This window comes from Pholcus phalangioides, unplaced genomic scaffold (assembly GCF_987345545.1).
Source record: "Pholcus phalangioides strain wild (caught in Gottingen) unplaced genomic scaffold, Ppha-v1.0 ptg000021l_1, whole genome shotgun sequence".
In the NCBI taxonomy this organism is placed as follows: domain Eukaryota; kingdom Metazoa; phylum Arthropoda; class Arachnida; order Araneae; family Pholcidae; genus Pholcus; species Pholcus phalangioides.
Genome location: NW_028301614.1, coordinates 3613210 through 3625212, shown reverse-complemented (window position 1 = coordinate 3625212; position 12003 = coordinate 3613210). Strand labels below are relative to the sequence as shown.

General features: G+C 37.8%; 1 protein-coding gene and 1 long non-coding RNA gene across 2 annotated transcripts in view; one reads left to right on the top strand and one right to left on the bottom strand.

Annotated features, from left to right (window-relative positions):
* Hnf4 (Hepatocyte nuclear factor 4) overlaps positions 1-12003 on the bottom strand; it is a 77044-nt gene that overhangs the window by 33592 nt on the left and 31449 nt on the right. The window lies entirely within an intron of this gene.
* Positions 1-12003, top strand: part of LOC149070504 (uncharacterized) — a 44088-nt gene that overhangs the window by 23895 nt on the left and 8190 nt on the right. The window lies entirely within an intron of this gene.

Genomic DNA, 12003 nt, shown 5'->3' with positions numbered 1-12003 from the left:
AAATTTAAAAGTTTAATAATCTAACTAACTAACTATAACTTTTAATAATCTAAAAGTTTTTAATAAATAATGTTTAATTAATTAATAATTTTGATTTAATAAAACTTTTTTTCTCATACACAGATAGTTTTTCTTTCATATTTCATTCATGTTATAATTTTTTTTGGAAAAGTTGAATAATAGAGTTTTCGCATATAATGGGTTAAACAGCGTTTGGTCCGAAGATAAGATTGGTTCGTATGATCGCTTGAACTTTGCAAGTAAAATTCATTTTCATTTACAGGTATGTATGTATTTACAGGTTACTTGTATGTATATAAGGATTTGATTCTCGTTAAGGATTAGGAGAGAGTCCAAAGCAAAAGGACTGGTTCTTTCTAGTTAAGATGCTTGTCTATCCCCATGAATGCTGCCATCAGGTCCGTGGGTTCGATCCTGAAGAAGGATATAGATAAAAAGTTCTTTCTCTACCGAAATTGAGACGACAACTGATAGATGGCGTTTTCATTACTGACCAAACTCGATTAGTAGTAAATTGATGTATGATGATATGATTGGGGTTGGTGTGGGGTTGAGTAGTTGCTGTTCTTCGTAGTTGACATTGCTCAATAACATGCATAGTAAGGATGGATTTGATTTAAATGTTTGGAGCTAGATGAAACTCTGGTGGATAACTGCAGTGGTTTTAACGTGTAATTGTAAGGAACTTGGAATTTACTATTTTTCCTCCAGCAGTCATCAAGTAATTGATACCATCGCCAAATCGATAGATATTAAATCGATGGCCCAGTTCAAAAAGGCAACAAGTCAGATAACTGCACATTTTTGAGTTACGCACGCTATGAAAAACGGTGGAAATGCCTCTACATGTTTCACAACAACTCTCTGTAATTAAATCGTTGATTCCCATTCAGTTCCATACAATGTGAATCTTTACATTGGGCCGAACGAACTGGGCCGTCGAAACGTCTTCTATTCAATCAAAAGCAAAATATTCAAAAAATATGCTGGATCCTAGCTTCATCTCATTCCGAATTGAAAATTGATGAAACGAATGGAAAAAAAATATTTTTATCAAATAGGTTCAATCGGATACCACTTCCTAAAAGTCGACTTCTCTGCGAGATAGGTGTACCATGGGTGGAGCCACCCCAAAGGAGAAATGCGTATAAAGTACTAGTAAAATACAGTCAAACCTCGTTAGCGGGACACCCGGATAAAGCGCTACTTCGCTTACCAGGTTAAATTTTGACCCCTTCAACTGTGAATATGTTTCGAAAAATGCATCAAAAAATTGTCTCCCTCCTCGTTTAATTTCGTGTGCATTATATCAATAGAAAAGAGATAAACAAACTTAATTTTGCCTTCAAGTTGGAAAGAAAAACTAACTTTTCTCGGAACAAGAAAAAAAAATCATTTAATCACAAAACACACATTCTACTTTTCAGTTACAAGAACACAGTTCGGGCGACACAGGTAAGGGGTTAAAAAACAGATTATTCTTTGTGGTTTTCAAATGTTATTAAACTCCCAAGCCTCTGAACTCCGCTTAAGGGGTAATTTTTGTGAAAGTAGCCCGTCAAAAATTTTCATCAAAATCAGAAATTCTTCACACAATAAGTTAAATGGCCACTTATTGGCGGCTTTCCAAGAATTCGACAGATCATGGCTCTAATATGAGGAAAGGCTGGAGGGCCCGTGGAGCCCAGTTGAGGTTGGAGGATGCTCGGCCAAGAGGCCCAGCTTAAGGATGAGAGAGCCCGCGACAAAGACTCGTAATCTTGGTGAAAAGTTTGATTATTCAACTCATTATTTTCAGGTGAGAGAGAATTCATAGTTTTTTCTTATTTTTCTTTCCGTGGAAATTCTGTCCCACGTCACAGGATTTACACGAATCAGAATTCATAACGTCTGTAAAGTGATGTGGAACCAGAGAAGATGCGTAGCGGTCTTTAGAAAGGCTTTGTGATTAGTTTTACTCTTCGAAAGGCATGTTGTAACATGGGTGCATAGGGAAGTCCCTGTACCCTGGAATAACTCGCGAACCGTTGATCCAGAAACATACTTCCGACTAGGGGGAAACAGGTATCCAAAAAAAACGTGTAGACCTCAGATACGTCATTTATATTGAAAGGGGTATGGCTATTAAAATAAAGAAACTAACTTTTTATATAGCACCTTGTGCTCAAAAACAAAATTAGAAAGTTGTTGTCCTGTCTCTCCTGATACCAACAAAACAATTACACGTTTGTAAGTGCAATATCCACTGAGATATTTAAATTTAAAAAACAGAAAACAACCGAAGAAATGCTGGGAAAAACAGGGTGAGGAGGGGGAAGGAACGTAATTTTCCCGCATTTGGCCTGTTTCCACCAACTTTTCTACGTGTTTTGAATTCAAATACCTCAGTGAATATCAATTCCTATTAAACAAGACCATCCGGTTCAAATGCTAGTCTGACAACCGCAGAATCAGTAACTTTTTATTTTTGTCACCCAGTCCTAAAAAATGCAATTAGAAAGTTGTTGCCCTGTCTCTCCTGAGCCTCCAAAAAAGAAAAAAGAAAAAAAAATCATGTTTCGCTAAGGCATTTTCAACTCAAATATCATTGAAAATGAGAGAAAGAACAACATTTGAAGCTTAAGATTGTCCGGTAGTTTATACGGTTCTTTCCCTCATTTTTGAATTCAAATATCTCAGTGAATATTAGCACTTGAAAACATGGAATTATCATTATTTTTGTCGTTGTTGGGGGTTAGGAGAGACAGGGCAAGAACTTTCTGATTGGGTTTTGTTTTTAGGACGCGGTGGCCAAAAAAAGTTAATTGTTTTATTTTAATAATTATAACCCTTTGCAACATGAATCCACCCGTTATTTGGAGACATTTTCTTAATTGGAAGTATGCTTCTAGGATCAACGATAAGCGAATTATTCCAGGATAAAGGGACTTTCCTATGCACCGTTGATATCAGCGGTTCTCAACCTTTTTTTACTCGCGGAGCTCTTTTTAGTATATATTTTCTATGACGGAGCCCTGTTCGACTCGAGGAGCCCTTTTTTGTGCGTAATTTTTATGGCAGAACCTTGTAGACCTCTCTTAATTACTTATCTATCAAATTTACAGATTCATTTCATTTTCCTCGAGTCGCCGCGGAGCTCCTGGGAGGTGTACACGGAAGCCTTGGAGCTCCGCGGAGCGCCGGTTGAGATCCGCTGCTGTATATGCATACATGATTTGTTTTTCCACCACTAGTAAATTCCGTTTCCGAGAGTAATGCGGCTAATCACTTTTGCCCACGAAATTAATCACTCGTCTGGCTGGTAATGACAGCTTTAGTTGTTCAGAGCCCACACCGAATCCTGAACTAGGGTTAATTAATCCGTTACATTACACAAAATTACCATGGCGTAACGTAAGGGACGGGTAAACCGTACACTTGAGTTATTGACAGTCAGACATAGCTCGTTAGGTTTCTTGGAAAATATATTATATACAGTAAAATTTTCCGTTATAACGAGTATGGCTTATAATGATAATCTCGGTATAACCAGTGGGGGGTTAATTAATCCGTTAAGTATTACGTCAGCAGATTTATAGCCATTTTTGACTCTCCCTTCCCCCGTCAGCAAAATTTCGTCAGCTCTGCCCCTACCTCCTAACGCATATTGGTGAGGTCAGAGACATACGCGAGGGCCTCCCCCCCCCCCAGATTATCAAAAATTTATTTTTTGATGCACAAAATATTTAAAAAAAATTAAAATTTCGAAGGAATATAATCAATTTATAATATACGGGGGCCAATAACTCAAAAGATGTCTCTTTAAGAAATTCATTGCGATCCCTCTTCTAAGCCATGTATGCTAAATCCATGGCCCACGGGCCAAATGTGGTCTTCCGGGTTGTCTGAATTGGTCCGCCACTTCAAACCGAATTTTGTAAAAATGTAAGCGGAACATTTAAAGATCGCTTAAAAGTGACCCGTGGCACAATTCCAGAGCATTTAAGAGGCCCGTATCACATTTCCAGGTCATTCAAGTAGGCCCGTGGCACAATCAGATATTACTTGAGTGATCCGTGGCACAGTTCCAGAACACTTAAGCGGTCCGCGGCACATTTAGAGATTCCTTATGTGACATTTGGTGCAGTTTTGGAGCACTTAAGTGGCCCACTGCAGTTCTACATGACTCAAAGTTATCCGCCGTACATTTCAAGGTTACTTCCCGCGGCATAGTTACTGATCTCTTAAGTGACGCGCGGCAAAGTTCCAGCGCACTTAAGTGGCCCGATACACATTTCCTGAACACTTGAGCGGTCGGACGCATTTCCAGATCACTTGAAGGATCCGCAGAACATTTAGAGATTACCAAATTGGCTCTATAGAGGACATGTCAATAGGGGAGAATGTTAGTTCAGGTGACCACAAACTAAGGTAAGGTTTTTCCCGTTTTTGGCACACCGAGTGTATATATATATATATATATAAGATGCCATTAAAAGAATATTTCATATTTTAGAAAGGGTGCTTGGTGGCGTAAGCATCATTCAACACCCCCCCCCCCCCCCCATCGATGCTGACGCAATATTGAATGACCCAGTGATTTGCAGGTGATGGCCAAAGAACTAATGCTACGGAAAAAAACATTCGCTTATGACGAGAAGTTCGTTATAATGACAATTTCCCGTGATTGTTAGCTGTCGTTATGACGGACTTCTAGTGCGTATGTAAATATATATAGTAGAAAACTATATATTTTCCGGAAAGATGCTAAGAGCCATCTATTGTTCGTGATAATAATCATTCAAAACAATATGCATTTATTACTCAAAGTGAATATTCACATATTACTGTAATTATGAGTTTGAAATGTTAAAACAGATTGAAAAAATGTCTTAAATATAATGTGTTCACATTTCTTAATACGCTTATCGGATTTTTATACACTATTCAACAATAATTCAAGGCAATTTCATCCCATTAACATAATTTATCATAACGTGTGAATAGATAGTGACATACGTACTGTATAGTCAGCGGCACTTTGCGAAGTGGCATCGACTACTTCGCAAAACGTGCACTTTTTTCAATGAAGTTTCGTTGAATTTGTGAAACAGTATGAATACAGGATGTTCTGTAAATGTTAATGCGGTGTATAGGTATAGTATCGATTTAAAAAATGCTGAAAAGCCGTTCAAAAATTACCCTGTGCCAGTTTTGAGAGTGAAAAATAGAGTTTTTCAACAAAACAAGAAATGTAAATTTTTCTTAGAGGACGGGTCCACACGTCCTCTAACTTCAAACCATAAAGTTGTCACCCTGTGTCACCTGAGGTCAAGAAAATTAATTGCACGTTTCTAAGTGCAACATTTGCTGAGATGTTCGGATATAAAATTAGGAAAAAGTTGGGAAGAACAGCATAAATGAGGGAAAGGAACGCTGTCCGTTAATTTTTGCAGTTCTTCCATAACTCCATGCAACAGAAATTAGCCTCAGCTCAACGTAACTTGTTATTGTATATCACAGGAGCGTACCATACAACACCAAATTGTGTACTAAATGTCATTACAGGTTGTCCGCCTTGGAGCTTATGTATGAAATATGAAACACAAATGGGTCGATTGTTACGTCTACACCGACCAGCAAAAATTGGTGCATTTAACTTTGCTCAAAAGAGTATCAGCGATGGGAAAAACAAATAACTATCCACCCATCGGAAGACTTGCACGAACACCAAGTATCTACCGGGAAAAACCGAAACAAAGAAATAGGAGACCAAAGAATTCACATACAAAGAACCTTATACACAGATACAGCTCGACAACTGTCTCAGGAACAGCAGCATATGTAGTAGCGAAAGCTCATAAGATCATCGAGTGCTGGAGTAGTAAGCTAGAAAACGACAATAGTACCGTCCAAGCTGAATTATTAGCACTGCATATGGCAACCATGAAAGCTCAAGAGCTCCAACAAGTAACTATAATCTATAGCGATAGCCTTTCAAGTATATATACGGAATACAGAACCCGATGACCATCCATAGGGATATTTGGCAGGTTCTCCACATGAGCGCAAGGATTCGCATATCTTGGATCAAAGCGCATGTGGGTGAGTGGGGGGAACGAAGAAGCAGACGCAACAGCCAAAGCAGTGACAGTCAATGGCACACAGTTAATCCAAATATTATTACCACCATCTATAGGAAAAACAAAAGGCAAGAAAAGAAATACTTAATATATGGCAAACCTGATGGAATGATACGAAAACCGGTAGAAGTGTCCACAAAATAGCACCAAAAGTTTCATACAATGCAAAAAATTGGAGCAGAGAACTTGTATTTTTTACAACCAATCACGGACCTTTTCCAAATTACCTTCACCGCTTCAAAAAACGAGGAACAGATCATTGCCTTTGTGATGAAATTGGCAATCCCATCCATTATTTGACAACATGTAAATTAACTGCTCATCTAAAGCACATGACTGTGCCCATTGCCCAAAATATCACACTCTGGGGCAGGGAGATTTTTGAAAACAAGAGTGAATAAAGTCAAGAAAATAATTAGATGAATAGAAGACAATGATGTGCCTTCATGTCCGATACGCTGATGTAAGACGGCTCAGTAGGCCCCAAATCCATTTCTTTTATCGCTAACGAGTGATTACATGGCTATATATAGTAGCTGTATTGGATTAGCTCCATGTAACGAGAGAGAGAAAAAAAAGAGAAATTTAAGAGAGAGAGAAAAAAAAAAGAGAAATTTGAGAGAGAGAGAAAATAATTTATACATCACTATATATAGTTTTTCCTGTCAAATTAAAAAACATGATGGCCGCATCGTGATTGTGATATGATGGGTTGCCATAGCTAACGCGGACATAATTATCACAAAAAAATACGCCAAATGGCGATGACTCTGAATCATGCCTTTTCTTTTCGGACTTCAGCCAGGGATCTCCAGCCACTTCGCGAACTGGCTGGCCAAAGCCAAAAATTCGGACATTGGCAGAATTTCGTCAGAGAAATCGCCAAATATAGCTTACGATTAACCCTCGACGAGAATACAGTGCTAGAGAATATGCAGTGATTTAAAATGTATTCCACGGGTGGGAGGGGGGATTATCATGGCAAATAAGCGAGATGAATATATAGTCATAGTTCTTTTTACACAATTTGCAAATTATGCAAAATACCTTCCGATGATTCTAGTGAAATTGATAATTGAAGTAAAGTTTGCCCTTCCAAATAAATACAAATAAAAACGGGATATTTTTTAATAGAAAAAGTCGGAGAAAGTGAAATCGGGAAGATACAGAATGTCCCGTATACGGGTCATGTTAAATAGGAGCACGCGTCGGAGCAGGGCTATATAATAATAGCTGTTTCATGACGCGTCGGAGTCGGTTCCTGCTGACGTCATCGCTGAAACAGAACCGAGTGCGCTGGATTTGCTAACCTGACAATTACGATAGTTCGCAATCACTTTACTGCCCATTTCACTGAATTATTTCCAAAATCATCTTTCCTATTACTGTCATTAGTATACGTATATTTACTGGTTTGCTTTTATCAACATTTTAAACTCTTGAAAGAGAGAAATTTCGGTATTTGTTTACGAGGTATTTCCACTGAGAATATTTCTCGCGGATCCGTTTTTCAGTTGAATCACATACGTTATTTAATTTAAATTGGGTTGATTGAAAGCCAACTCGAGTCAGGACACATAATTTCAACTATCTTGTGAACTTTATAATATAATTTTCGATTATATTTTTGTTTTCATTTGAATTAGCTGTGGATTTTGGAAGCCTTTTGGACTTCGTTGTCACCAATGTTACCAATACAACTGCAAAATAAAAACATGGGAAACAAATGTGGAAAAAAATCTTGATACAAAATGTTTGAAGTTGTTATTATCATTATTATTATTTTGAATGCTAATAACAAAAGATATCACTACTTACCAACTTGAATTTAATCCATTTCTTAGCTTATAGATTATAAAAGTACCACACGCTCATATACCTGTGACAACACCATGAACGAGAGATTCCCTCACTTAAAACAGTAAATAAGCAACAAAAATGTAAAAAAAGAGAGCATGTTTCGTGTGCTGCTGTCATCTTCTAAAAAAGGGCTTGAGCAGTGACGTCACGCAATAGCTCCGAGACCACGCCCATTGAGCCAAGGTGGCAAGTGTGACTTCAAAGAAATGAAGCAGCCCTTACTATATAGTCCTGACGTCGGAGCCCAAAACTTCTTAAAAATCCTTTTTTTCCCTCCAGCGTTAGGTATTAAAAACTCCATAAAACGACGAAAAATGTGTCGTTATATCCGAGTGCGTGGCATAATCATCGACGTTAAATCAAGATTTATTAACATTATTCCCTATGTCAGTGTTTCTCAAAGTGTGCATCGCGGCCCCTAGGGACGTCGTCAGCCTTTTTCAGGGGCATCTCGATGAGCTGGAGATATTGATTTGCGTGCCCATTTATGATTCGAAGGGGATCTTTTATAAGCGAAAGTATATACTAAACTATTCTGGGGAGTCGCAGAGACGAGCACATGAATGACAAAGGAGACGCGGTCGAGAAAAGTTCGTGAACAACTGCTCTATGCCCACACCACTCGTTATTGACGTTATAACCGAATGCCGTTACAACCGAGGTCGTTAAACCGAGCTTGACTGTATATAATACATGTTACAAACTCTACTAATGGTGTGAAATTTTTAATTATACATTGTTTCCTCGCTTAATCGGATATTACGTGCTGGAACTATTGATATCCGTTCAAGCGGGGCCAACTGTAACTGGTATATATGGGAAATAAACAAAACCTAATATTCCCCCCCTGTAATACAGTTCCACTGAGGTTTTAGTCAAAAGCCGAACTTCCCGTCAGTTTCTATGTATTCAACGGTACTCGAGTTAGTGGTCACAGATAAAAATTTTGCACGTGTATATTACACTTCGTATGGAGAGTGAGAGAGAGGAGAAAGCCACAGCGTGTTTGTGTGCTTTGTCGGAATTCGTTGTGTTATCTGTACAAATTGTTTGTTCTTGACTTGAACGAGAATAAAAAAAAAAAGAGGGGATAAGCTTCGAAAAAGGAGGAGTGACCGCAAACATGCTAAAACGTAAAATTTCTTTTGAGGGGCGGAGGTTCGAACTTATATCTGCGTAGTGGAGAGAGACAAAGGAAGGTTGTTGCTTAGGGTTAGTCACCACCGCTGACTGTTCGCCCAGATGTTAACAACACACATGTTCAAAAAGGAGCTACTGATCAGGACTGTCTTAGCGAATGGACACACCTAGCTGTGGGGGGGGGGGTGTTCATGACTTTATCACTTCGTGTGGTAGGTGAACCTAGTCAACACGAATGGTGACATGTTTGCATGGGTACCAAACGCCTATTTTTACTCGTGGAGTCATCAGGTGCGCAGCGACCCTGGGATTACAAATAAAACTGGGGACGAGGGCCGAAGCGACAAATTTTAAGATGGTGCAAAAATACCATTATAAAATTATTGAATTTGACAGTGGTGGGAGGCTACAAAATCATGTTTGTCTCCCCCCCCCCCCCCCCCACAAAAGATCTAGAGCTCTGCTGGAAGCCCAAATTATTTAAGGCTTTCACTTATTATGAAATGATCGTTTTCGTAAATGTTGAATTTTCATTAATTCTGGAATTATTTATTTCGTTAATTCTAGAATTATTTATTTCGTTAATTCTAGAATTATTTATTTCGTTAATTCTAGAATTATTTATTTCGTTAATTCTAGAATTATTTATTTCGTTAATTCTAGAATTATTTATTTCGTTAATTCTAGAATTATTTATTTCGTTAATTCTAAAATTATTTCTTTTATTAGTTTTAAATTTTCATATATTCTAAAATTAGTTCTGTCTCATTCTAAAATAATCTCTTTCACTCATTCTGGAATTATTTTCTTCAATTCTTCAGGAATTATTTATTTGTCTCATTCTGGAACAAAACAGGACATGTTTATAGGGTTATAGAATACACAAAACGAACACCTCTTATAACTACAGTTAAAGCGGTTCTATAACTACTCTAGCTACACGCCTATCTTCTTGTGAAGGCTTATTATCTATATATATGTATAATGACATGTCCTGACTGACTCGCTGATTCATTATCACCGAGCCGAAACCACTAAAGTTATGAATATGAAATTTGGTCAGTAGTTTCATTTTATGAAGTAAAATGAAACTACTGACTATGAAGTAAAATGAAATTTCGAACCCCAAGAGGGGGTTCAAAAGTTATATAGAAAAATCACGCCCCTACGGAAAGTTACTGAAGTAAAAAGAACCAACTTTTTATTTGTTCACCCCTGTTATGAACCTCCCCCCTCCACGATAAGAAAGTTTTGCCCTGTTTCTCCTGAGCCCCCGGAAATCCATGCTTTGGAAGTGCAATATCTACTGTGCGATTTGGATTTTAAAGTCACTGAAAATGACGGAACAGCATATGAAGCGTAGAATGAGCTTGCCCGTTAGTTTGTGGGTCCTTTCCTTCATTTTCAGCGACTTTTGAATCCATATATCTCAGCGAATATTGCATTCGAAAACATGGAATTTTTTCTTTTTAGGTGGGCTCAGGAAAGAGCAACTTTCTTTTTCATCAGGTTTTTTTAGAACAGGGGTAACCAAATAAGAAGTTAGTTTTTTATTTTGATAACTAAAAATACGACTTCTCGCAGTATGAATGATATATCTGGGATCTACACGTTATTTGGATAAATTTTCTAACTGGAAGTATGTTCCTAGGATCAACGGTTCGTCAGCTGTTCTAGGATGAAGGGAGTTTCCTTCTGTACAGTTAGAAAATTGTACCCTGTATATACATATACGTTAGCCCAGTCGGATCAGAAGTGTCTAATATAGTGCCACAGACGGTTACTTGTATTTTTTCCGCACATGCGCATTACAAGGATTATTTCTGTTTTTAGTTAGCTGCTTTATACAGGGATATTTGAATGCAGTGCGCGTGTGCACAACAGACAATTATAGACGTCTCTATAAACCACCGGCATCCGCAGTCTGTAGAGTGGTTAGAACAAGCGACACACACGTAACGAAAGTTGTGAAGTTGGCTTGAAGTTTTCTTTCCCTCATGTTTTTTTGAATTTTTTTTAAACCGTTGTGCAGCAAGTTGAATGTGATTCATTACATTTCACCACTGATCGCCAGATGCACTGGGCGAGGGGGTTGTTTCCAAACAGCGAACGGTCTGTCTCGCCCCCGTAGAATAAATTACCATTTATTGATTCACTTAAAATGTTTTAATTTTTTCAGATTCAATCCAAATGCGGTTCAGCTGCATCAAGTTGACAATAAAAACGGTCTGCCTTGCTATCATTTACTGATTCATTTAAAAATGCTTTTATTTTTTACGCACTGCGCTCGTATATCCCTGTGTAAAGCAGGTAACTAAAGACAGAATTAATTCTTGTAATGCTCATGTGCGGGAAAGGATACCAAGTAGCCGTTCGCCATACCCAGAAGATACTGAGGGGTCCTAGGAATACTCACTCACTTAAAATGCGCATTGCTGCCCATGTTAATTTATTTGAAGTTAAATAACATCAGCTGCTCTTTGTTTCAAATAAAGTAAACCTCAATAAAACATTTCCTTTACTATAAACTAATTGATAATTAAAACATCAAACTGATTACATTAAAATTAAATTTTAAAATTTTTTTGAATTATTTTGAACATATTATAATGTTAATTCCAAAATTTTGATTTTTATTGGATGTTGAACAAAACATGAACGATAGATGTCATATTCTAATCAATTTCGTGGTTACGAACAGGTAGGTGTGTGTCATTGCCTCGCCTCCTTCATCCTGTGTTGTCATGTATAATAGTGAAGACATGAGTGTGTAGCAGTCTCTTAATCTCACCCCACCTTACAGCAGGAAGTCGGGCCTAAAGCCTTGTCAATATTTACTAAAAGCGTGGATCTTTTACGA